This window comes from Erinaceus europaeus, chromosome 2, assembly GCF_950295315.1.
Source record: "Erinaceus europaeus chromosome 2, mEriEur2.1, whole genome shotgun sequence".
NCBI lineage: Eukaryota > Metazoa > Chordata > Mammalia > Eulipotyphla > Erinaceidae > Erinaceus > Erinaceus europaeus.
Window position 1 is genome coordinate 109,557,718 of NC_080163.1, and position 26,811 is coordinate 109,584,528.

The 26,811-nt window shown below is 42.3% G+C and overlaps 1 protein-coding gene across 2 annotated transcripts in view; it reads left to right on the forward strand.

The window, feature by feature from the left end:
* The first annotated feature begins 4,824 nt into the window (after nucleotides 1-4,824).
* The window catches only part of EXTL3 (exostosin like glycosyltransferase 3), a 70,054-nt gene continuing 48,067 nt past the window's right edge, over nucleotides 4,825-26,811 (forward strand). Inside the window, exon 1 of one of the 2 annotated variants that reach the window (XM_060184896.1) lies at nucleotides 4,825-5,017. The gene's annotated coding sequence lies outside the window, so the exon portion shown is untranslated. Of the gene's footprint in view, nucleotides 5,018-25,535; nucleotides 25,557-26,811 lie in introns of those variants that run through there. The other variant, XM_060184897.1, reaches the window with a different exon arrangement.

Here is a 26,811-nt window from a genome sequence, read left to right on the forward strand (position 1 = left end):
CCGAAGGATCCTGGTTCGAGCCCCAGGCTCCCCACCTGCAGGGGAGTCACTTCACAGGTGGTGAAGCAGGTCTGCAGGTGTCTGTCTTTCTCTCCCCCTCTGTCTTCCCCTCCTCTCTCCATTTCTCTCTGTCCTATCCAACGATGACATCAATAACAACAATAACTACAACAACAATAAAAAGACAATAAGAGCAACAAAAGGGAAAATAAATTAAAATTAAAAATAATAATAATAAATCTGAAAAAAAAGGGGGAGGGACAATGTAGCACCATTGGTGAAACTTACCCTGTGCCATGGTGCTCACATGTGGCATCCAGGGCTTGAACCTGGATCTTTGCACATGATAAAATATGAGTTCTACCAGGTGAGCTATCTCCTACTCCGTTCTCCCCCCCAAGAAAAATTCTATGGGGTCCGGGTGGGAGTGCACTGGGTTAAGTGCACATGGCACGAAGCACAAGGACCAGTGCAAGGATCTCGATTTGAGTCCCCAGCTCCTCACCTGCAAGGGGTTACTTCACAAGCAGTGAAGCAGGTCTGTAGGTGTCTATCTTTCTCTCCCCTTCTCTGTGTTCCCTTCCTCTCTCGATTTCTCTCTGTCCTATCTAACAACAACAACAACAACAAGGGCAACAAAAGGAAAAAATAGCCTCCATGAGCAATGGATTTGTAGTGCAGACACCGAGCCCCAGTGATAACCCTGGAGGAAAAAAAAAAATTGCAGAATAATGACAATATGATAAACATGCAGCTTAGTGGATTTGGACCAACTGAATATACCTGTGTAACTAACCCTGCTGTGAAATTAACAAAAACCTCTTAGACTCATCAAAAAATATTATGATTATCAGAAGAAGAGGGGAAAGGAACCAGAGAAAAGGGTGGAGGGGATGAGCTTGATAACAGCAAAGGCACTAGAACTCTGGTGGTGCATGTGGTGTGGCAATTATACATTTCCCGGATTCATATAACATTACAAACCAATAGAATCTTTAATATTTATTTATCTATTTATTTATTTATGTTTATGAGAAAGAGGTTGGGAGGGAGACCAGAGCAGAACTTAGCTCTGACTTGTGCTAGAGATCAAAACTGGGCCTTCAGTCATTCAATTCTTGTACTCTGCTGCTAAGCTGTCTCCCTGAACTCTTCTTTTTAAAAGTATTTATTAATGAGAGGATGAGAAAGGGAGAGTGGGTGAGAGGGCACAATAATGAATCTGAGCATCACTCCAGCATGTAAGGTGGTTCGGACAGAACTTGAGCTCATGCAGGCAAATTAATAAAATTTTAATGAAAAGTATGTTGACTATGGAGGTAGGAAAATGGAGTTTCATCTCTACTTTGCACCACATTTACTGGTTTGGGGTCATTTATTCATTTGGCTTCTGAAAGCCTGAGTTCCCTGTCTATAAACTGATCCCTATAAGGATTAAAATGAGACATGCCTATAAAGGGCTGAGCTCATTGCCTGGCAATTAAGAATTCATAAACTGTGTATTAATAGGATGATGATCATGTCAGGACGTCTGGAGGAAGGGATTTACTTAGCAGTAGAGCTGATGCAAGGAAGTTGATTGGAATTGTCAAGAAAGAGTGTGGAGAGAGAAAAAGAAAGTAGCCCAAGCCTTGTCTCTGTGGGGAACACCTCCTAGGACTCAGGACAGGGCACACGGACCAGAGAAGGAGATAGGGTTGGATCATTTGAGAGGAGGAAAAGGGAGAAGCCAAGGGACTAGGTGGTGGTGAACTCAGTAAAGCGAACACATCACTATGCTCAAGGACCCAGGTTCAAGTCCCTGATCCCTACCTGTTTGTGGGGATCAGGGCTTCACAAGCAATGAAGCGGTGCTGCAGATATCCCTCTCTCTCTCTGTCTCTCTCTCTTGTCCCCAGGGTTATTGCTGGGGCTTGGTGCCGGCACTATGAGTCCACTGCTCCTGGCGACCATTTTTTCCATTTTGTTGGATAGGACAGAGAGAAATTGAGAGCGGAAAGGTAGATAGAGAGGGAAAGAGAAAGACGTCTGCAGACCTGCTTCACCACATGTGAAGTGTCCCCCCTGCAGGTGGGGATCCTGGGGCTCCAACCCAGATCCTTGCACGGGCTCTTACACTTCATGCTATGTGCACTTAACTGGATGCACCACTGCCTGGCCCCACTCTCTTTCTTGATCTTCCCCTTGCCTCTCAATTTCTTTCTGTCTCTATCAACAGAGAAAATGAAAGGGGAGGGGCGGTGGAGAAAAGGCCACCAAGTGTGGTGGTTGCATTGTGCAGGCACCAAGCCCCAGTGATACACTAGTGGCATATAAATAAAATGAGAAGTCAGAGATTTCAGGGGTTTTAGGGAAGTCATGGGTCAGCAAACTTTGGTTCTCTATTTTCTTTTTTTTTCAAATTATCTTTATTTGATAAAGATAGCTAGAAATTAAGAGGAAGGGGAGTGATAGGGAGAGAGACAGAGAGGTACCGGTAGCACAGCATCACCACTTGTGAAGCTTTCCCCCTGCAGATAGGAACCAGGGGCTTGAACCTGGGTCCTCGAGCACTGTAACGTGCACTCAACCAGGTGCACCACCACCTGGTCCCCTGTATCTATCTTCTTTCTAAAGCTTTTTGTTAGGAGCAGCATGTGAAGTTACACAGATGGACAAGACATGAGGGGAGTCCTCCAGGTAGTGGCTGTCTGCATGTTCTCTTTCTTGGAAATCCAACAATGGGTAATAATCACAGCTTGTGAGACTTCTTTGTGTCTCCACATCTGACTTTTGCCTGCCCCAACAGACTTCTGAAAAAGAGAGTATTTAGTATTTAGAAAAACAGGAGGACAACTTTAAGCTGTTGATATTTGGGTGACAATTTCCTTCTTGTTCATTTCCACCTGATTAAAAATGTTTTCCTGGGACTATGAGACAGCTCAGTAGATAAAACACACAGCTTATGGTTCATATGGGTTCTGTATTTGAGCCCCAGAACCATATGGGAGCACTATGGACAGGATCAGGGGAGCTCTTTGAATGATGGAGCACTGCTGTGCTGTCCTCTCCTCCTCTCTCCTCTTTTTGCCTGTCTCTCCCTCTAAGGACATAAAATAAAAATTTACTTTTTTTTCTCTCTGATTTTCCCCAGCTGAATTGTTACAAGTCAGAAAGCAGTTATTTTGTACATTGGTGATGGTGGTAGTACTATGAACATGTCCTTTTTTAAAAAAATGATAATAAAGGGGTGAGGATAGAGGGATGTTAAGGCAAGAGAAGGTAGGCGAGGAGAAGAGGAGCTGGTCTAGAGGGAGGGCTGGCAAGCTTGGAGAAGAGAGTGTGCTCTGGAAAACAGTTGGCTAAGTTTTGTAGTTTTATTTTGCAAACTGTTCCCTGTGGGAAACTCATCCATCTTCAGTGCTTGGTAGCCGCAGCCATCCCTTAGCTAGAGCCAGAGTCTGGGCTGTAGTGGAGGTGGAGCTCAGAAGGGCAGCAGATCTCAAGGGGGAGCAGTTGCTGGGAAAACTGGACCACCCAAACACAGAGGCGGGAAACTGCCCAACCTCCCTCACCTGACTCTTACGGTCCTGGTGTGTGCTTAGGACCAGCAGGTTAAGAAATCCTAGAGGAGAGATTATTCTGCAGTTAGATTTGAGACTGTGATTTTAGCTCATTCCTGAACTGATGTCTTTTAAAATTTGTAGAGTCAGCACCTCCCCCCTCCCCATTAGTATCAGACACATACCACACACAGTATGTTTTTCTAATTAGAGATTTAATGGTGATTTACAAAATTGTAAGATAATAGGGCTATAATCCCACACAGTTCCCACCAGAGTTCTGACTCACGATTTTTTAAAAAAAAATTACTATCTTTATTTATTTATTTATTGCATAGACAGCCAGAAATCGAGAGGGGAGGGGGTTATAGAATGGGAGAGGCAGAGAAACACCTGCAACACTGCTTCACCACTAGAAAAGCTTTCCCCCTGCAGGTGGGAATCTGGAACTTGAACCAGGGTCCTTGCACATTGTAAGGTGCATGCTCAACCAAGTGTGCTACCAGCGAGCCTTTGACTCGGGATTTCTTTACCCAATAAGTCCTGTCCTGATTTTCCAAGTGTGGCGATTGTCAGTGCCCCCGTGGCTTGCAGGCTTTTCTCTAAGGAGAGCACTTTTCCGTTCACATGGGTTGTGAAGCCGTGTTTCTCCTTGCTGTTTGTTGGTTGATCTACCCGCAAGAACGGATGCACCTAAAAGCACCTGAGATTTTTTTTTTTTTCCTCTATAAGAATCCATGGCCACCAGGCCTTTGTAGTTAAAGGTGTAGAGTGTTTCATAACTGCAGACCGTGGGCTTTTGTTTGTAGTGATTGTTGTTGTTGTTGTTGTTGTAGGAGAAGAGGTTTATTTGAGAACTTGAATTTCACAAGGTCTGCGGGACATAGCCACTCCAGAACTGGCAGGAAGTTTCCTGTTCTCCCTAGAGGGCTTTTTCCTGATGGGGCAAAGGAGCGTGAGTTGATAAGTTACTAAAGACGCAGGTGCGAGGGCGCTGAGGCGTTTGAATGGGACCTGATGGAGCTTGCAGACGGGCTTTAGAGGAGGGCAAGCGCTCGCGGGGGACTCAAGTCCCTGCGCGTCCTTCTCTCGCTCCCGCGTCCTCCCCTAGCGTTTCCCACAATCCCTAGCGGCGCGGCATTTCCCGACTCCCTCCTCCCCCCCAGCTCGGCAGCCTTCTGGCTCCGTCCGGAAAGTTCCGAGCACCCAGTTCGGCTGTTTCCGTCTCCTCAGCCTTCGGTACTTTCCGGCCTTTTCCGGCCGTTTCCGGCGAAGCCCGTCGGCCATGGCTGCTGGCCGGCAGGGGGAGTGGAGGTTCAGGCGCGGCCTGGGAGGCGCGCGGCGGGCGGCGCGAGCGGCTCCCGGGAGCCGGAGTTGGGCGCAGGCGGCGGCAGCAGCGGCGGTGCCTGGTGGCTGAGCGGGAAGCCGGCGGGGCTGGAGCCTGAGGCGGCGTCCCCGGGGGCAGCTGGCGGCAGGTGCCCGGGGCGGGCTCGGCGCCTGGCGCCGGGCGGGAGGGAGGGACCGGGGCTGCCGTGCCGGGGCCGCGGGAGCCGGGGGAGGCGGCTGCCGGCGAGGCAGGGGCGTGCAGCCTTGGAGTAGGCCTCCACGGCATCCCGGGGGCTGGGGAACAGCCACCCCCCACAATGCTTTAGTCACCGGCCAGGGGAGCGAACAGGTCGCCGAGGGGCCGAGCACTACCTCCCCGCCCCCAAGCACCCCTCCCAGCCCCCCGGGTTGAGGTTGCCTGGCACCCGCAGCCACCACTTTTCCTGGAGGCTTGGCTTCAGCTGTACAGCCGCTCCTGCTTCCCCTGAAGCCCTGCCTCCTCCCCTGGTCCGGGTGTTTGTCCAGCTGTTTGGGGGACAGCATCTTTTGTGCACCAAGGTGCAGCCCTTTCCCTGTGCCCCCCCCCACACACACACACAGTGCATACACCCAGTGTCTGCTTTTTGCCGGGTGCAAACCCTGCTGCCCCTCTAACCCCGGGTTCTGCACCTTCTCCTGGTTCACCCCTTCCCCGAGCAGCCCGCAGGCTGGACAGCCACTTCCTGTCCAAGGGGGCTGGGACCGCTGTGCATGGCCTCTGGGGGCTCGGTGCTCCGGCCCAGGCTTTGAGCTAGGGGTGTCCCTCAGGATTGGGGGGGGCGAGTCGATGCCACAAAAATCTACCTCGACCAGGAAGTCAAAGCCTGGAGCCGATCTGACCGGGCTGCGGGGCTGCAGATGGGTGTTTATTTCCTCCACCTAAGCCCTGCTTGCTTTCCTGATTGTTGACTTGGAAGACTTGGGGTGGTGGGTGGTCATGAAGATCCTACCCCCTACACACCCCATTCCCTTTTTACAAAATGCTCAGAGTTTGATCAAGTTTTCTTGGTCCAACTCCTTTGGAGGAGGGGGAGGAAGAGTAGGAGGAAACGCAGCACACTTTTTTTTTCTTCTCCCATATGTGATTTACTTAAGAGGATTTTTTCCTCCTTCCTATCCATCCTTCTGTACTTTCCTTCCTTCCTTCCTTCTTTCTTTCTTCCTTTCTTTTTATTTCCTTCCTTCTTTCGTTCCTTCCTTCCTCACCCCCTTTCCTTCTTTCATTTCTTCTCTTTTCATTTCTTACCTTTCCTTCCTCCCCCTTCCTTTTCTTTTCCTTTATTCCTTATCGTTTCTTCCTCTCTTCCTTTTTTCCCTTTCCTTTTCATTTTTTTCTTTCTTGTGTGCGGAAGTTCTGCATTTTTGTTTGTTTATTTTCCAGTTGTGCTTCAGGCTTTGTCCTGCACTCTGATTTTAACTGCATCCTGAGTGCCTGGAATAGAAACTTGCCCTAGCCTTGCTAATATTGAGTGAAGCCAGGTGCTGTTACAGCTTGGTTAACAGGAGGAGCTTGTAACTATTTCCTGATGAAAGGAAAGTCATCTTAAACTCCTCTTTGGTGTTAAAAATATCTTATCCTTTGGGGATTTCCTGCTCCGTCTTGGGTAGCCAGTGGAATCAGAAGTATTCCTAAGTATGAGACTAACTTAACACACTTTCTGAAAGGGAATTGGAATCATGGATCTTCAGAACACTTCCAGTGATATTTAAGACCTGCTGACTTAGTCAGTGACCTCAGGGGGGTTATCTACAAACTAAATAGCTAACCTGCCAGTGTCACCATTCCCCTACCTCACACTTTTCTAGGGAAGGAGAAAACAAAACAAAACTGGTCTTAAATGTTCAGTATGTGGTCAGATTCTCTTAGTAATCAGACCTGAGTTTTAGCCCTTGGGTGGAAAAGACTGAGTGATTCATAGAGCGATGAATCAGAAATTCAGTTTCATTAATAAAGGTTCAGGCTGAGATATGGACTTCTCAGAGATGAGGGAAACTCGAGATGGTTTGAAGCCAGTCTGAAGCTTGTCGGGGAAATTGATAAGACACACTCTTTCATCAGGCCCCCAAATTGACTGCTGAGCCAAGAGGTTGTTGTTGAGTACTGTGTGTGTGTGTGGGGGGGGGTGTGTCTTTATCTCATTGGAGAGTGATACTTGGTATTTAGACCCCTAGAGGAGGACTGGGAATATTGCTTGAAGGAGAAATGGAGAAAAGGATCCTTTCTGAGCAGAGTGGTAGAGATTTAGATTTCTTTGCTTATACTAGTAGAAAGGTATATAAACCAGAATTCTTTCATAAAGTCTAAGGCTGTGCACTAATCTCTGTTAGATAATGAATTTAGCTCAGGAAACTTTGTTAACACTTTCCCTTAAGTTTTATTTGTTTCTTTTTGATTTTTGTAACTAGTTCTTTGGAATCCTGTAATGATGGATTAATTAAAAAGAAAGGAGGTGGTATAATGGGTAAAGCACTGGATTCTCAAGTATGAGGTCCTGAGTTTGAGTTCAGTCCCTGGCACCACATGTACCAGAGTGATATCTGGTTCTTTCTTTTTTTTCTCCTCCTATCTTTCTCATTAATACGTAAATAAAATTTTTTTTAAACTTCATTTTTATTTATTTACGGGTAGGGACAGAGAGAAATTGAGAGAGGAGGGAGAGATAATGAGGGTGAAAGACAGAGAGACACCTACAGCCCTGCTTCACCACTTGTGAAGCTTTCCCCTTGCAGGTGGGGACCAGGGGCTTGAACCTGCAACCTTGCGCACTGTAATGTGTGCACTTAACCAGGTGTGCCACCGCCTGGCTCCCGTAAATAAAATTTTTAAAAGAAGAAGAAGAAGGAGAAGGAGAAGGAGAAAGGAGGACTCTCTCATGTATATAAGATCCATGAAAATAACAGAGCTCAGGAAGGCAGAGTTGGAAACTCTAAGATAGAAATGGATATATCTTTTTCTGCTGCTTGATCTCTTTCCTTGTTTTTTTTTTTAATCTTTATTTATTTGTTTATTGGATGGACACAGCAGAAATTGAGAGGGAAGGGGGTGATAGAGAAGGAGAGAGACAGAGAGACACCTGCAGCCCTGCTTCACCACTCATGAAGCTTTCCCCCTGCAGGTGGGGACCAGGGACTTGAAGCTGGGTCCTTGTGCACTGTAACATTTGCTGACTCAACCAGGTGCGCCACCACCCGGCCACTGCTTTTTTTTTTTTTTTAAGGCTTATATATTTACTAATTTATTTATGAGGAGAATGAAAAAAGGGCGGGAGGGGGGGAAGAAAAGAAAGGGCCTAAACACTGCTCAGCTTTGGCATAAGGTGGTGCCAGGGTTCAGCCTGCAGGCATGTAGGTTGGTGCTCCAACAGGCTGAGCTTTCACCCTTTCCCAGGTATTTTCCTGCCTGAACCAGTCCTATACTCTCTTTGCCCTTTTTCACATCTTATGTGGAAAACTGAGACATGTTACACATGTACAAACTATAGTATTTTTACTGTCGATGGCAAGCCATTCATCTTCCAATAAAGAAATAAAAAAAAAAATCAAAAAAATTTTTCAGGAAAGTAAAAAACTCATTCTTTGCCGTAACTATATTGACAATCAATTATGCAAAAAAGAAAAAAAAAGAAAGTTTCACATCTTTTTGTTGATGTTACTAGATAGGAGAGAAGCAGGGTGAAAGTCTGTAATCTTGAGTACACAGCAGGAAGGCATACAGGGTCCTCCATGTAGAGACTTAGGCCATAATTTCAGTGCAGGATATGATTCAGATCTGCACCATATGATCCAACTAAGTCCTAGGGATAGAGTTATAAGGAGATGAACTTTAGCTACTTCTGAAGGTTTGAACTTCTGTGGTTTGAAACTTAAGAGAACTTTTAGAGAAATAATTAAAAAAAAAAATTGTGCCAAGGGGCCTGCTTTGTATTGTTGAATGTGCAAGAAGCCTTTGTTCAGCTACTAAGTAGACTTTACTTGGCTGAAGTCTTTACCTACTGATTTCACTCAATGATCACTTTCAGGGCTTCTCTGGTTGTTGAGATTATTCTCCTTTCCTGAGTTTTCTGTTCCTCCCATTTCTTTCAGACATTTCTTCTTTGACAGTTTAAAACCTCCTCACCAATTCCTTAGTCCATAGCCCTCCATTTTCTTTGTTCCTGCTCTCCTGAACTAGTGGCACTTAAACACAGCAGTGTCTCCTGACAGAGAACAGAGTAGCATAATCTCTTTTCTTTCATTTGCAACACTGTTTTCTTAAATAAATAAGTCAGTAAATAAAGGATACACAAGGTAATGGGATTCTTTCTCCTAAGTAGTCAGATATTCCTGATTCACAGAAATTATAGGCAGTGGAAATCACAACTGTGTGTTTGTGCAAATTGCTGTTAAACCAAGTCATTTCCATGTAATTTGCAGATGTAAGTGCTGAACTTTGCCTTTCTCTCTCTTCAATTCCCTCTGTTTAGCTGTTGCAGACTGATAAAATCTCTGTACCCTGGGTTTTCTTTTAACAACCTTGACTTACTCCTTGCAGCTTGACTTTCCTTCATTTCAGAAGCACAGCAGTAACAAAACAAAACGCCATGACTTAGAATTGAGAAAATAGTTTGTGACAACCCAAGCTAGAATTAGTGAGTTCAGTGAGAAATTGGGGGGCCTTCAAGGAAACCATTGTGCTAGAGATCTTGAGACAAAGCAAAAGGTCTTGGTGGAGTAGCCATGCTGGCTAGAGTCAGTATCCTGGTGATATTTTTTTCCTTCCAGTAAAGCAGATAGGGTTGTGCCTTTTGTGTGCAAGGCAATTGTAACTTGAGAGGTGAGTTCCTTGAATCAAAAAGAATTGTTGAGCTCTGCTACTCCAACACCTTAATTTATGAGTTAAAAAAAAAAAGATAAAGGAACATATGACTCCAGAAGCATAAGGATTGTGAGGTTAGGGGACCTGATGACTCAGGAAGTCAGTGATGATAGAGTGACAGTGGAGCTGGAGTCACCAGTGGAATTCACCCATGAAGGAGAGGTAGGATGCCTGAGTCAGAAGGCTAATTTATGTACAGTTTAGCAGGCTCTTACTGCAGCTGTCTACCTCAATTATGGAGGCCAGGGGCACTGTGACATGAATTGTAGACTTCCATAGCATGAAATAAAAGTCATGTTTTCTTGAGACACAGAACCCTTAAATTTTATTGTTATTATTATTATTTTTATATTGCCACCAGGATTATCCCTTGGTGTCTGCACTATGAATCCACCACTCCTGGCAGTCATTTTTCTTTCTTTTCTTTATCTCCATCTTCCTCCTCCTCCCATTTCTCCTCCTCCTCCTCTTCTTTGGTTAAGACAGAAATAGAAAGGGGAAAGGGAGATAGAGAGATTTGGAGAGAAAGATGGATACCTGCAAACCTGCTTCACTGCTTGTGAAACTCCCCCCTACCATCACAGGTGGGGAGTGAGGGCTGGAACTCAGGTCCTCAAACATGGTAATGTGTATACCACCACTGCCCCCCATCCCCCTAATCGTTTTATGCTGTAGGCACTTCTACGTTAAGTTAACTGTTTTGGGAAGAGTTTTGAGCAAAATTCATTTGAATTCCTTCTTTTCTTTCTTTTATTTTTAAGTATTTATTTATTCCCTTTTGTTGCCCTTGTTTTATTGTTGTAGTTATTGTTATTGATGTCATTATTGTTGGATAGGACAGAGAGAAATGGAGAGAGGAGGGGAAGACCGAGAGGGAGAGAAAAATAGACAGACACCTACAGACCTGCTTCACCACTTGTGAAGCGATGCCCTGCAGGTGGGGAGACGGGGGCTCAAATCGGGATCCTTACACGGTCCTTGTGCTTTGCACCACCTGCACTTAACCCGCTGTGCTACCGCTCAACTCCCTGAATCCCTCCTTTTCAAACAACAGTTTTTACCTCTTCCTTCATTACAGTAGAATATGTGTTTTTCCACTCAACCTGATACAACGAACCTTTTCCCCTTTTATTTAAGATTATTGGAAAGCTTCCTACAGCCCAATGACTACAGTGCCATGGACTTATCATACTTGATATTTAACCTTGCTCCACATTTTGGACACAATTAATTTATTTATTTTAAAATTTTTATTTATTATTGGATAGAGATGGAAAGAAATTGAGAGGGGAAGAGGAGATAGAGTGGGAAAGAGACAGAGAGACACCTGCAGCCCTGCTTCACCACTTGTGAAGCTTTCCCCCTGCAGGTGGGGACCAGGGGCTTGAATCTGGGTTCTTGTGTACTGTATTGTGTGTGCTTAATCAGGTGCACCACTGCCTGGCCCCTAGGACACTTAATTTATAATGATTTTGTACTTATATAAAGAAATACATAATACAAATCTTTGTTCACATGGAATACACTCCTAGAAAGTGAAATTGTTGATTCTAAGGTGTGGACATTTTTAGGACTTATGTAACAAATAGCAAATTAGTTTTTAACTTTCCTTCCTGCTAATGGTTTGAAGAATGCCTATCACAGTGTAGCTGCCAGCACAGTACAGAGAGGGGCTGGACTTCAGTAAGTGGTGTACTTTGTCATGTTTCTTTGTGAGCATTCATGAAGTTAAATCCTTCTTCTCTTTTATAACTCTTTCTTTAAAAACTTTTATTAGTGATTTAATAATCTTTTACAGAATTATAAGATTATTGGGGTATAATTCCACACTGCATCAAAGTTATATGCCTACCCCTTCCCTTCCCGCAACAATAATCACCATACCTCAAGCCTAGAGATTGTTGAGCCAGTCCCCCCCCCCCAAATTCTTGTGTTTCAGTTCTCCATATTCCACATAGGAACAAAACCATCTAGTAGTTGTCTTTCATTTTCTTATTTTGTTAAGCATAATCATCCAATTTCATCCATTAAAAATTTTTTTTTAAAAAAAGATTTACTTTTATGAGAGCACTGCTCAGCTCTGGCATATGGTGGAGCTGGGGATTGAATCTGGGACTTTGAAGCCTTAGGCATGAGAGTCCCTTTGCATAACCATTATGTTACCTACCTTCACCTTCCATTTTATCCTGAAGGACACAATATCATCTTTTTAAATTGCAAAGTAGCATCCCATAAAATATATATCCTGTAACTCCTTTGTCCAGTCATCTGTTGATGGATATTTAACTTGTTTCTACTTCTTATTTATTGAGAATAATGTGAACATAGTGGTGCATATGTCCCCATATGTGAACATAGTGGTGCATATGTCACCATATGTGAACATATGGTGCATATTTGAATTAGTGTTTTCATGTCCTTTGGAGTGGTGTTGCTGGATCATAAGGTATTTCCTTTTTTATTCCTTTAAGGACTCACCATGTTAATTTCCAGAGGGTTTGCGCCAGTTTGAATTAATACTAAGTGTGACTGAGTTCCCTTTTCTTCACATCCTCGCCAACACTTGTCATTGTTTATGATTCTTTCTTAATAACTTTGGGAGTGGAACTGCAGGGTCAGAGGATTGGCACAGTTTGGGAGCTTAAGTTACTGCCAAGTTGTGCCCCTGAAAGTTGGGCCAACTTTCAGTTCCCAGCAGCAGACTGTGAAAATGTTATCTTTGATCCTGGCTTGCACCACATAGTATACTTTTATATAGGTGGGCACTGTCAACTGTGTTTCTCTTTAAATGTACTTTCTTTTATTGCTAGGATGATTAAACATGTAAAGCTGTTGACTGTTGGGCTCCTTCTTTTTGTATACCTTCCTGCTTACTGTCTTTGGCCACTATTGTGTTGCTGTCACTTGGGTCAAAGTAATGTCATGTTGAGAACCTCCCTCTGTCTTTTCCATATACATATATATATTTTTTTTCTTATAAACACTTAGAATTTCAAAGATAATCAGATCCACTGAATTTTTCTTTAAAGAATTCTACTTTTGCTTGGATTCTTAGGAAAACGACTTTTTTTGAGATAAGTGCACACTTCCTTTTTGTTCTCTTAGGGTTTCTTTTATTATAATTACCTCTTGAATTCATCTGGGGATTATTTTGGTACTTGATAAGAACCTCACAATTTTTTTCCTTAAAAAGTTGTCGTGGCACGAAGCACAAAAACCGGAGTAAGGATCCCGGTTCGAGCCCCTGGCTCCCCACCTGCCGGGGCGTCCCTTCACAATTGGTGAAGCAGGTCTGCAGGTGTCTTTCTCTCCTCCTCTCTGTCTTCCCCTTCTCTCTCCATTTCTCTCTGTCTTATCTAACAATGACGGCATCAATAACAATAATAACTACAACAACAATAAAAAACAACAAGGGCAACAAAAGGGGAAATAAATAAACAAATAATTTAAAAAAATTTTTTGCACTGATTATTGGGAAAATTGAGTGTGGTATTCTTTAAAGAAACTGCAGCAACAAATCATGAGAAAAATCATCATCTAACTTTCCACGCCATTATGCACTTGAGACAGTCATTGCCAGGCTCACACTTCTTGTGACAGATACAGTGAACAAGAGAGAGGTGTGGTGGGTCAGCTTATAACACTTCCACACATCTACTCAGCAGTCAGTGGATTTGTCACCACTACATATTGGAGCTAAGGATCACAATTCTCATTGAAACATGTAGATGATATGCCACCTTTTAGAAGGACATACGTTATGAGCTAAAGGGAAGCCTCTTGGAAGAGGATGTGTCTCTGAGTATAGAGAATGTAGCCCAAGGGGCCAGGTGGTGGCGCACCTGGTATACACATTACAGTTCACAAGGACTAAGGTTCAAGCCCCAGGTCCTCACCTACAGGGGGAAAGCTTCACAAGTGGTGAAGCAGGGCTGCAGGTGTCTCTATGCCTATCTCCCTCTCCCCTCTCAATTTCTCTCTGTCTCTATCCAATAAAAATAAATAAATAAATAAATAAATAAAAGATAATGTAGCCCAGACCATTACTGACTTGTATTTTTGCCATGTGGAACATAGGGAATGATTTAATGATATAAACCTCACCTAATTGGAGATAAAACCAGTAGAGGTCACCAGTCATTCAATTTCACATAGGGCCTCTATCTTTATTCTAAAGTTAATACCCTTGCAGAACTTCAAGCCAGTAGTTAGTCCATCTTTTCTAATGCCAACATCAGAAATCCAACCTACCACCCTGCAGGAAACAAAACAGCCTACCAGCTCACCACAGTACTCTTGCACAACAGATGAGAGTGGCACTGTGACAAAGTCTTCAAATGGCCTTTGGCATAACAATCAAACTGTTGTATTGCTGGCACAAAATCCAACAATGATGACATCAGTAACAACAATAATAACTACAACAATAAAACAACAAAGGCAACAAAGGGGAATAAATATTTTTTAAATTTTGTTGGATAAGACGGAGAGAAATGGAGAGAGGAGGGGAAGACAGAGGGGGGGAGAGAAAGATAGACACCTGCAGACCTGCTTCACCACTTTTGAAGTGACTCCCCTGCAGGTGGAAAGCCGGGGGCTTGAACTGGGATCCTTACCCCGGTCCTTGCTCTTTGTGCCACCTGCGCTTAACCCACTGCACTACCGCCCGACTCCCATTTTTTAAATTTTTATTCAAGTTTATAGATAGAAGGTAGAGATGTAGAAAGTGAAAGAGACCACAGCACTGAAGTTTTCTTCAATGCAGTGGGGGCCAGGCTGTAATCTGGTTTGTGCACATGGCAGAGCAGCACACTACCCAAGTGAGCTATTTCCCTAGCCCTAGAATCTTTGTTACCATTTCTTTGGTTGCCATGATTAATTTATGTATGATAAATAATCAGTGATAACTAAAATGATTTCATTGTATGGCCCTCAGATCAGAGCTTTGGAGAATGCAGCTAAAGTCATGTTCAAACATAAGACAGTATCTGCCTTATTGAGGATAGTCCTTATGACATAGAATAAGGCCCAGTGAACATCTAAGGCTTTATGCCTCTTGGCTATGGAAGATGATATGATATCGTCATATCATGTTCTTTTAAGCTCCAGGGTCACACTTTTTCTGTCAGTTGCAAATGGCAGTCCACCCTGTCAGCAGCTCACCACCTTCTTCTTCTAGCGTTTGCCCTTCTTCCGTAGCCAGTCAACAGTGTCAGGTTGAGCCTGATGTAAAGTTTCGAGTCCTCCTTTGAATCTGGAGAGGTGGCAGTCGTTGACTATGTGGGTCATAGTCTGTCTGTAGCCGCAGGGGCAGTTCGGGTCGTCTCTGGCTCCCCAGCAGTGGAACATAGCGGCGCACTGGCCATGGCATGTCGATAGCGATTGAGGAGGGCCCAATCATAACGTGCTAGGTCAAAGCCGGGTTGACACTTGCAGGGGTCTGTGATGAGGTGTTTGTTCTTTACCTTAGCTGACTGCCAACTCTGTTTCCAAGAGACTGGAACAGAGAAGTTCAGTGTAGGCGTAGGGGACCAGATTGGGTGACGAGACGTCAAGCGTTGGACAGGGTGGGCGAAGATATCCGCGTATATTGGCAGGTCCGGTCGAGCGTAGATGTGGGAAATGAACTTAGATGATGCCGCATCCTGATGAATATCTGGTGGGGTGATGTTGCTAAGAACTGGTAGCCATGGAACCGGGGTGGAACGGATGATTCCAGAAATTATCCTCATGGAGGAATATAATTTGGAATCGACCAATTGGACATGGGGGCTACGGAACCATACTGGGGCACAGTATTCTGCAGTGGAATAGCATAATGCCAGAGATGATGATTATAGTGTGGAAGCGCTCGCGCCCCATGAAGAGCTGGCCAGTCTTGCAATGATGTTATTCCTCGCACCCACCTTTGCTGCAGTTTTTATGTTCGTGAAATGACAGGGTGCAATTGAGAGTAACGCCAAGATAGACTGGCTGGGCTTCATGCCGGATTCTCGTATCGCCAAGCTGTACATTAAGCTCACGCGAGGCCGAGGCATGGTGTAGATGGAAAACAGATGATACCGTTTTTGCAGTGCTAGGGATTAGTCGCCATTTTTTACAGTAATCAGATATCAGAGACATGTCTTTCGTGAGTGTTTCCTCAAGGATGTCGAACTTGGATGCCTGAGTTGCACAGCAGATGTCATCGGTGTAGATGAACTTCCTTGAAGAAGTTTCTGGGAGGTCATTGATGTAAATATTAAATAGCGTAGGAGCCAGAACAGAGCCCTAGGTGAGGCCACTTGAGACAAGCCTCCATCTGCTAGACTTGTCACCCAGATGCACCCGGAATCTTCTGTTTTGGAGAAGAAACGATATAGTGTTGGCCACCCATGGAGGCAGGCATCTTGAGATCTTGACTAGGAGACCACGGTGCCAGACCGTGTCATAGGCTGCTGTGAGATCAATAAAGACAACACCCGTCTTTAAATTCTTCTGGAATCCATTTTCAATGTAAGTTGAGAGGGCCAGGGCTTGTTCGCAGGTAGATCTTCCTGGGCGGAAACCAGCTTGGGCAGGTGATAGGAATTTCTCTGTAAGAGGAGAAATACGTGACAGAAGCAGTCTCTCAAGGAGTTTGTAACACACGGAGAGGAGAGAAATTGGTCTATAGCTGGTGGCCAGTGTTGGGTCTTTCTTTGGTTTCAAAACCGCTATAATCTTCGCACGACGCCAAACTTTGGGCATAGACTCAGATTCCAAGATGTGGGACAGGAATGAAGCGAGCCACTTCTTTGCTGCGGGACCCAGGTTAAGAATGAGTTCTGGGGTGATGTTATCATAGCCAGCAGCTGTTCCCGGTTTAACCCTCTTCAAAGCGTCTTCCAGTTCAGACAGTGTAAAGGGAGAGTTTTGGAGATGGACAAGATAAACGGAAGTGGGATGACCACTCATGGGAAATTTCTGTTTTCCAGACTGGGTCGATCTTAGCACGTCCAACTTGAGTTAGGTGACTGGCCACTGAGTTTGGAGATTCGGGAGGATGGGAGACGGGAGGGGGTTGGCTACCAGCACCCAGTCTGTGAAGAAGCTTCTAGGCCTTCCTACTTGAGTGGGTGAAGTTCAGACTTTCCGTGAGTTGTTGCCAGCGGGCTTGGCGTGCTGCATCCAGGGAGGCAGTAAGATGGTCAGCCACATCTGGGTCGCCCGACTCATCATACTGCTTTAGTAGTTGCTCGCATTCAGCATCAAGACAAGGCATATAGTTAGCACGTCTCCCACGAGGAATGGCTTGGGAAGCTGCTTTGAAGATGGCTTGGCGGAAGCGCCTGTAGGAATCTTCAGGGGGGATAGAGTTAATTGGAATTGCAGGAATAGATTTGTTCGTAAGATCACTGAACAGACCCAGTTTGCTTTCCGAAAGTTCCATCTTAGTTTCTCCGAGCACAGAATCAGTGTGAGCTGGAGACCAATGTGGATGATAGCTGGGCGGTGATGACTGTGCGGGAAGATCTTGAGAACTTGTCTTGTAGCGGGAAGGGCTTGGCCGTTGACTGTGCTAATCCAGCACAGGTCGGGCAACGAGTCTTTATTCCATCTAGCACTGTGAAAAGAGCCTGGCTGTTTGGGATCGTATAATAGGGAGAGGTTCATTCGCTGAAGCCCAGTCGGCTAAGATAGAGCCGTCAGCACGAGTGGAGGAATATCCCCAGTCTTGGTGATGACTATTAAAGTCTCCAACGTAAACGGCGGGGTGATTCGGGCTAGGCAGGACCTCATTATCCCATGAGGCACTGGGAGGCTTATATACGTTGACGAGCTGAATAGTTCCAATAGTAATGGAGTCGTAGAAGGTCGAAGAGCTCACCATGTTGCAGCAACTCTAGTTCATCTGTATATTGTTACCTTCATTGGTAATGTAACCCTCATTTTTTACACTAAATCTGTATTAATATTTCTGGATATTACCAGCCTTTCTCCTAATCATGAAATGAATTACATATTCTATTTAAACACCCCAAGAATCGTGCATTCATAGAGAATATTCACTAGGCAGACAGGAAAGAACATCTGGCTTGCTTGCCAAAGAATAGGAGACAAAAATCACATTTGATTTGGGACTTAACTTCATTTGGAACAATTCTATAAAATTATCTTTCATTTTTTACTTTGTAATGTCAAAGGTATTTTGTAGGTACCCCTAGATTTTTAAATCATGAAGATACAGAGCTCCCCCCCCCCTTGGAAAATGCAAGTGAGGGTGACTTCATCACTACAGGTACATTTGGTGTTTCATAGCTCTGGAAGTATAAAACATTAAGTGCTTTCTCTGGGACCAGGGTGGGTTAGAAGAACTAAGACACTGAGTGGACCAAGCAGAATCTAGGTGGGAGAAAAATCAATAATCATATGATTTAGCACATTTAGATGATTTATGCTACATCTGTCTAGTAATTCTAGCCTCTTATGTAAGCGGCTGTGAGGCTCCCTGAACCAATTTTTAGAATGAGACAGGGTAAAATACAAGTAAAATGAATGAAAGGGAGGGAATCATAGACCTTTTATTTAGAAAAATTTAATTTGCTAATATTTTGTATGTATATTTATTTATTCCTTTTTGTTGCCCTTGTTGTTTTATTGTTGTAGTTATTATTATTGTCGTTGCTGGATAGGACAGAGAGAAATGGAGAGAGGAGGGGGAGAAAGAGGGGGAGAGAAAGATAGATTCCTGCAGACCTGCTTCACTTCCTGTGAAGCGACCCCTCTGTAGGTGGGGAGCCAGGGGCTTGAACTGGGATCCTTATGCTGGTCCTTGTGCTTTGAGCCACCTGTGCTTAACCTGCTGTGCTACAGCGCGATTCCCAGTTTGCTAATATTTTGAGTGTCTCAACCAAAATTCTAAATTGTCCTGTTTTATATATCTTTTCCAGGTTGAATAATCTCTACTACTGTTTCTTTTTTTCATAGCAGGATGATATATATTTTTTAAATCACAAAAGTAATACATGGTTAGTGTAAAAATGATTCAAAGATAAACAAGTGTTTTCAGTAAATAGTAAAACATGTTGAGTAGCAGGGTAAAGGTCAAACAGACCCGGATTAGTTTGTGGACTCAACTTTCTTGCTCAATGGCAGGGGTGGGTAGGGAACCTTTTCTTTCTGGAGGCCAGTTGGGGTTATGGCATGCCGTGATCGTATAGTGGTTAGTACTCTGCGTTGTGGGAACCTTTTCTTTCTTTTTTTCCTTTTTTAAAAAACTTTAATTTAATTTTATTTTGTTTTTTATTCTGCCAAGGGCCATTTAGATATTTATAACATCATTCATCAGTTAGGGGCTATACAAAAAATTAATCAATATAATTAGCACTTAATCTTGCTATGAAAAAAGCTTCTAGATTTAAAGAATTTTAAGTTCTGCCTATAGTTGACTTGACAGGACCAGAACAAATGACACAGCCCACAGGTAGGGCATTCCCCACATTGCTCTATGGCATTGACTAAGTGACCCAGCCTCAGTGATTCTCTGTCTTTTTTTTTTTTTCCTAAACCAGAGCACTGATCAACTCTGGCTTATGGTAGTAGTGCAGGGGATTGAATTTAGGACGTTGGAGCCTCAGGCATGAGAGTCTCTGCATAACCATTATGCTGTCTACCCCCTCAATTCTCTACTTCTTTATCTGTAAAGTAGATGACTGATGTGAGGATGAAATGTGTATAAAATGTGTCATCTCGAGAAGTATGCACACCCCATTGTAAATGTAAATCAGTAGTTGGAACAAGTTGAAAAATCCCTCCACCCTCCATCCACCCATGACTTCCAAAGGGATAGAAAGTGTAGTCCATGGATTTCTTATATGAATGAGGTAGGCTGCTGTTTGTCCTCCTCACCTATCTATAGAGACATTGGTTCAGTAAATCTGGGGAATTGTCAACTCTCTTTAAGATCCAACTGGTTTGGAATTAGATATGTATTCTTTGCATTGAAATTCCTGGGGTTTGATGTCAAACTAAGGGAGCCTGGGAATTCTTTCAGTTACTAGAGGTATGTGGTAGTGGAGAGTGGTGGGAGTGGGGAGCGGGTTATTATTTAAAATATTTCTTCAGCTAATTGTGAATCTGGTATGTACTCTTAGTTAAAAACTGACTAATAAGGTAATAATGATTTTGATTTATGGAGTTAATATCAAAGAAGAAATGGTATGCTTTTTATTATTATTTTTGTCTGTTTTTCCTCCAGGGATATTGTTGGGGCCTGGTGCCTACGCTAAGAATCCACTGCTCCTGGAGGCCATTTTTCCCATTTTGTTGTCCTTGTTGTTGCTCTTGTTATTGTTGTTGATCCAGGACAGAGAGAAATCGAGAGAGAAAGGGAAGACAGAGAGGAGGAGAGACAGATAGACATCTGCAGACCTGTTTCACTGCTTGTGTAGTGACCCCCCTGCAGGTGGGCAGGCAGCTGTGGTCTGGGATCCTTGAGCCATTCCTTGTGGTTTGCATCATGTGCGCTTAACCCGCTGCACTGCTGTGCTACCGCCCTGCCCCTGGTATGCTTTTTAAATTGAAGACTTATCCTAGGAGTTGAGGTTTATTGATGGCTAAAATAGATGACTTGGTTTAATAGTGAATGTTACTTCTTAATTCTTCTTGTGTACTTTCTGATTTGTTTAGTAGTAGCATTTGTGGAATGTCTTCAGACTTAGCAGTTTGCTTTTGAGCCCAGAAAGTACTTACTTTCCCCATTCTAAAAGCCCTATAATTAGGATGACTCAGCTTTGTGGTCTTGAGTGATTGTATTAAAATCTTAACTCTACTTGGTATGTCAACACACCACCAATTTTTCACACTCAATTTTGTTTCTTAATTGCAGACAATTCTGTAATCCCTTATTTTATATCCAGGTTCAGTCTGTTTAGTAAATAAACTATTGTGGTTGGTACATTATGAAAAACATATTGCCTTTATGTCTTGTAACTTGTAAATTGCCTACATGTAGTTCTTACAAGTTGGTCTTTATCTACATTTAGCTTCCTTGCATTGTGTCTTTTGTTATTTTCAATAGAAGAAAGAAGTCAGAATTTTAACAATAGAGTATTGGGAAATACATTTTAGTGTTGATATATATATATGCTACACTGCTTAGATTTTGAACCTGGAATTACGTTTTCACAACAGGCTATTTGTTGTTCCTGTGCTTGGTAGGAAATTCAATAATGAAGTTCTTTTGAGTTGGTATTTAATAAATCAAATAAAAGGTTTGAAATACTGCTTTCAGCAATCTTACTGCAGTGACTCTTGGTAGAGAGCTATATTTACTTAGTTCTCAGGGCTGGTGGCAATGGCAGTAATAGGAAAAGTGTGCAAAACATTTTGTGAAACCTGCCCTGGGGTTGTCATGGAGTTCTGTCTCTTGGGTGGGGCAATTTTGACTTAAACTATTTTCTTTTTTTCTTTCTTTCTTCCCTTGTTTCTTTCTTTCTCTCTTTCTTTTTTATTTGTAAGATATATAGGTTCATAAAGATACCAGCAAAGATACTTGGTTCTGATTTCATTGTATTGTGATTTTATTTAGCAAACTAGTAGTACTATAAGTATGAATAAGGTGTTGGCTTTATGTTCTGCATTTATATTTCATTTTGTTTTAATTATAAATAATCACGGTCCATGATTACAGTAGAGCAGTAGTAATAATAGTGATAATTTAAAAATCATGCTGCAGTATGGAAGTTAATTGTGTATAGTGTTGGACTTTCAGGCATGAGGTCCCAAGTTTGGTCTCCAGTATCACATATGCCAGAATGATATTCTGGTTCTCTTGCTTTCTTCTCTCTCTCTCTCTCCCTCTCTCTCTCTCATAAATAAATATTTAAAAATAATTTATGTTTGGATAGTGTGCTGCTTGCTATGTGTGAATCAAGTTCAAGACTGGTCCCCTTCTCATTGAAGAGTGCTTTGGTATTTTCTCTTTCACTCTCTCTTTGCTTCTCTGTCTCTATCTAAAAACAAAACAAAAATTTGTGCTTGCTTTGTGCACTTTCTGTGTTTCATGAGCTAATAGCACTAGCCGTTTATCTTCTTGGTTAAGACAGCAGGAGTGTGGGCCTTGGAGTCAGAGTTGCATTGATTTACCGTTCAGTAAGGGTGGTTTTGGGCACATTACTTCAGCTATGTGTCTTGGTTCCCTCCCTCCCTCCCTTCCTTCCTTCCTTTCCTTCCTTTCCTTCCTTTCCTTCCTTCCTTCCTTTCTTTCTTCCTAAAAAGCTTTATTTAATGCTGGAGAGAGAGAGAAGGAGAGAGCAAGAATAAACCGGAGTGTCACTCCAGCATGTGCACTCTAGCATACTGGTGGTCATTTAAGTCAGGTCCTTCACCAGGAACCATAGCCTTGGATACTATTTCAAAAAGGAAATTGTAGTCCTGCCAGTTTCACAGAGTTGTAAACGTTAACTGAGTAGATTAGGGAAAGTTATAGATTTATCAAGCACATAGTCAACTTTCAACAAATGCTATTATTATCATGATTATTTAAAATAATTCTGTCAGTTAAAGGTTTCATTTGGAAGTGTCTGGTAAGTATTTACCTTTTATGTTTCTTGTTTTCTTTCCTTCAGACCTTTCAGATTGAATGCGTAATAGCAGCCCATATGCAACTTTCTGTCCTTCCTCATGCTTGCTCTCGTCCTTTTTTCCAATGAATGTTTTACTTAGTGTGTGCACACGCATGCATAGGACACCATACAACTTTAGGAGACAAAAGACCTAAATTGTGACATATCAAATCTGTGAAAGAGATGAGACTTTAAAATGGCCCCCTCTGGACCATGTGGTGGAGTACATATGTTATCTATCACAGGCAAGGACTGGGTTCAAGCCCCGGGTCCCCACCTGCAGGGGAAAGCTTAACAAGTGGTGAAGCAGTGCTATAGTCCTCTCCCTCTCCCTCCTCCATCCATCCCCTTTCCCTAGAAAGGTTTCTCTGCCTTATGAAATAAAAAGTTTTAAAAAATAAGTAAAATAAAATGACTCCTTCAGAATTCCTGCCTTGCCATACATGAGACTCTGTTTTCTAGTCCAGTCCCACATGGGAGAACTATTAATAGCACTGGGATAAAAGTGATGTCATCCTGCATGTGTCTTTTTCATATAATAAGTGTTGTATATCTATACATATTTAAACATATTTAAAATAGAAAAAGTGACCAAATGTGAAACAGGTGGTGCATACAAAAGAGAAAGATATTTCTGCCTGCAATCATAAAGTACTATAAACAAAAAATTGAATGGTATTTATTAAATGGTCAAGTTAAAAAATTCATTTCAGTAGAATTAGTCAGGTTAATTAATGCATAGTTGCAGCCAGAGTTTCTGAAATCTTTGTGCCTCCTGCAGCACAGATGATTTCTGTCTAACTTCATGCACAGTAAGGCATATGGTTTGTAGTGACCGCTCTCTGCTGGTAACAGAGATTGATTCTGTCTTGCCACTTCTTAGTTTTGGAGTTTTTTGCTTTCAGTCTCTCTGGTGGTGGGGGCAAGTAAGGGGAGAGTCTGAATATGTTCATGACTACCTTGCACTGGAAATGACACATCACCTGTCTTTTCCCCCTGTGGCTTCAACTGCCTTTATGACTTCAACCAGACTGAGACTGAATGGAAAATGTGTGGGAGCAAGTAGATACTTGGTGAGCAGTAGCCATTTCTGTCACACCCACCATTGGTGAGCTGTGGGGAAAAAGATGTGCTCTGTGCTGCTTGTGGGAGGATATATGGTCATCTTTCTAGTAGCAAATAATTGTTAAATGGACAGGGTGTTCTGGCTCTGTGCTAGCAATTTACTGTCAAAACATTTTTTCTAAAAATTGGCAGATATACATGAATATAGGTAGATATTTATAGAAATGATAGTCAACCTACTATATCTGTGAACTTAGGAGTTTGGAGTGGAGGGAATGGGGACACAGAACTCTGATGGGGGTGGAATGGAATTATATCCCTGTTATCTTATAATTTTGTAAGTCAATATTAAATCACTAATCAAAAAAACTTAAAAACTTTCTAAGGAAGTAACCTTGGATACATGCAAGAGAACTGCAAATAACAGTTGTGTGTAATGTTGGTTGTAATAATGAAAGGCTAGAAACAAATGGTTAACAAAAAGAAACTCAAAACATGACTATTCTATATTGTGGGATATAGCTGCTATTTATGATCATATGGTAGATATTAGACTTCTGGATAATAAGTGAAAAAAATCAAATTACCTAAAATAACATAAATTTCATTTTTTAAAGTGTGCTTATTAATGTGTAGAAAAGACCACAAGAGGTCTCTGGTTTGGGCAAAATTGCAGACTACATAATATAATCCCCCTTCCCCAACAAAACAAAACAAAAACAAATCCATGTATTATATAAGAAAGAAAGGTAAATCCTCATTAAAATGAATATGGTGGAGATTGAAAATCAAAGCATCTGGTAAGCAGTCTAATGCTTGATCCCCTTCTGGGTATATTCTGATCTTAGCAACTTGCCTTTTAGCTTCCACAAAGATTACAGTAAACACACTGGTCTCTGAAAGTTAGAATTGAGATGCCAGATAAAAGGCTGAACATTCATCACGGATTCAATGGATAGATTAGGAAAAATGAGAGAAAAAACAAACAGATTAAAAAAAAAATCTGTGTCTGAACACTGTATCCTGAACTGATTGTGGAAGATAATACCCACTGACAACTCATGTACAAGTATTTCCTTTTATATAAGGGTTTTTGTTCAAATGGGCTATACCTGTGGGGTCTGGGAATAATACACTAAGTATAAGTATATCCTACGCTGTAAATTAAAGACAGAAATTCTTAGGTTGGAGTTTTATTAAAAAAACCAAAATTGTGTTCTCAAATTTTATGGAGGTACCTTAAATATAAAGACATAGAAAGTTTGCTAAAGTGATCCGGCAGGTGGTGCAGTGGCTAAGGCACTAGACTGTCAAGCATGAGGTCCTGTGTTCAGTCCCCAGCAGCACATGTACTAGAGTGATGTCTGGCTCTTTCTCTCCTATCTTTCTCATTAGTAAAATAAATAAAATCTAAAAAAAAAAAAAAAAGGAAGTTTGCTAAAAACAGATTAGTGAAAATTCAGGTAGGCAAAAATTGATTAAATTTCTGAAAAAGAAAACAAGTGTCCATCAAATATTGAATGAATAAACAAAATGGTATTGTGTGTGTATGTAAAGTGGAATGCTATTCACACACAGTGTGTGATAAGTTAATGCTACATGCTATAATATAAAGGCACTTGGAAACATCTAGGTGAAGTAAGTTAATCATGCAAGGACAAGTATATGATTTTATTTACATTATGTATGTAGATCTGGCAAATTCATAGAGACAAAGTAAATTAGAGGCTGCAAGGTCTAGGAGGAAGAACTGGTTACTGTTTAATGGTTACGGAGTTTCTGTGTGGGTTGGTAAAAAATAGTGATGAGTACAAGACTGTACTCAGTTGTACACTTAAAAATTATTAAGATGGCCCATTTGATTATATATATAGATTAGTATATTTCTTACCACAATAAAATTTAGGAGGAAAAAAAACCCCAAGTTTATATTAACACTAATCAGAGTAACTTTTAAAGCAAAGAATATTTGGGGGGGGGGCTGGGTGGTGGTACACTTGGTTGAGCACACATGTTACAATGTGCAAGGGGCGTGTATGCCACTGACTGGCCTACTACTTTTCTTTTTCTGTTTCTGAAGCGAGAAGAGGTGAGAGAGACCCCTGCAGCAGTGCTCACTGCTCCTGAAGCTCCCCTTTACAGGTAGGAACCGGGGACTTAAACCCAGGTTGTTGCTCATGGTAATGTGTGGTTTCTACCACCTGGCTCCTTCTACTTCATCTTTTAGGATTCTTTTAAGCATGCTTGAGAGTCCAGTACTTTATCCACTGTGCCATCTCCTGGACCACGATTCTTTTAAATGTGATGCTGAGCACAACAATAAATAGAAGATTTCAATTTTTTTTTTCCACAAAACACATGAATATGACCCATGACCAAGAGAAGAAAATAGTTAATAGAAGAAAATCCTAGTTAGCTGGAGTTAACAGATAAGGAGTTTCTTTATAATTGTACTAAAGAATTTATTGGATGAAGTGGCCAAGCAGATAGTTAATATGTCAGAGCACAGGATGTGCATGCCAGGATTCTAGGTTCAATTTCTAGCACCATCATAAACCGGAATGAATTGTAACCATAGCAAAGGACTCTGAGGGAAGTGGCGGGCCATTCAGACCCTACTGTATGCTGTTGGAGGGGGACCTAGCCTGGGAGTGAGAGTGTTTGGCAGACACCTGTCATGGTGAGATAAGAAATTTTACCCATGTGTCCATATCTGTACTTACTCTAAACCATTAACCTCCACAATAAAAAATAATAAATAAGATAAAAACCTTTGAAAGAAAAAGAATTTCTTGAATGGCATTAACAGTGTACTGAGTTTGTGAACTCATGGACTGACTCTAGAAATTACTGATGTTGAAGCACTACTAGATGCAACAAAAATAACAGTTAAGGGGACTGGGTAGTAGCACAGTGGGTTAAACGCACATGGCACGAAGGATCCCGGTTCGAGCCGGGATCATTATTGCTATTACCATAAATATAGTATTTTTATCTTTTTACCATAAATATATAATTACCATGATAATATTTATGATGAAAATAATTAGTACAGTTTGGCAGGAACTGAGATTATGTAGTGTTGGAAGAATTAAAAATAAGTATTATAGGGGCCGGGCGGTAGTGCACCAGGTTAAACGCGCATGGTGCAAAGTGCAAGGACTGGTGTAAGGATCCCAGTTCAAACCCCCGGCTCCCCACCTACAGGGGGTCACTTCACAGGCAGTGAAGCAGGTCTTCAGGTGTCTTTCTCTCACCCTCTCTGTCTTACCCTATCTCGATTTCTCTCTGTTCTATCCAACAACAGCATTGGCAACAGTAACAACAATGGCAGCAATAACAATAAGTACAACAGGATGGGGAAAATGACCTCTAGAAGTAGTGGATTCATAGTGCA